We start from the raw sequence: 517 nt of genomic DNA, 5'->3' as shown, positions 1-517 counted from the left end.
CTTTTCCTTTTCCTTTTCCTTTTCCTTTTCCTTTTCCTTTTCCTTTTTTTTTTCCTTTTCCTTTTCCCTTTTCCTTTTCCCTTTTCCTTTTCCCTTTCATTTCTTTCTCCTCTTCCTTTTACCCCTCCCTTTTCTTCCCTTCATTTTCCCATCACACTTTCCCATTTCCGATCTGATTCCCATTTCAATTTCTGATTTTCACGGGCCAACTACAGGAAAAAAAAAATATTCCAAACATATTTGTATCTAATGACCTTATCTCATTTCTAAATATTTGTCTCAGCAGGGTGAGTTTGTGCCAGAAAACAGCAGCCAGGAGACAAGAGATCCCCTGTAGGTAACCTATCCTGATAGACTTTTCTTCAAATAACAAAAAAACCCTTTCTTGCCCAGCAAGTGGGATCCCTTCATTTTTGCCTCTTTCTTTTCCTTCCCTCTGGGTCAGGAGCGGGGCTGGAGATGCTAGCATAGGAAGGGAAGGGAAGGGAAGGGAAGGGAAGGGAAGGGAAGGGAAGGG

The 517-nt window shown here is 41.8% G+C and overlaps 1 protein-coding gene across 1 annotated transcript in view; it reads right to left on the bottom strand.

The window, feature by feature from the left end:
- The window catches only part of NRN1 (neuritin 1), a 6,033-nt gene that overhangs the window by 1,556 nt on the left and 3,960 nt on the right, over positions 1-517 (bottom strand). The window lies entirely within an intron of this gene.

The sequence above is a fragment of the Lagopus leucura genome, unplaced genomic scaffold (genome assembly GCF_019238085.1).
Source record: "Lagopus leucura isolate 7727_CA_CO unplaced genomic scaffold, USGS_WTPT01 Super-Scaffold_100002, whole genome shotgun sequence".
In the NCBI taxonomy this organism is placed as follows: Eukaryota; Metazoa; Chordata; class Aves; order Galliformes; family Phasianidae; genus Lagopus; species Lagopus leucura.
Note: the sequence above shows the minus strand (reverse complement) of the source record. Positions and strands in the feature narration are given on the sequence as shown.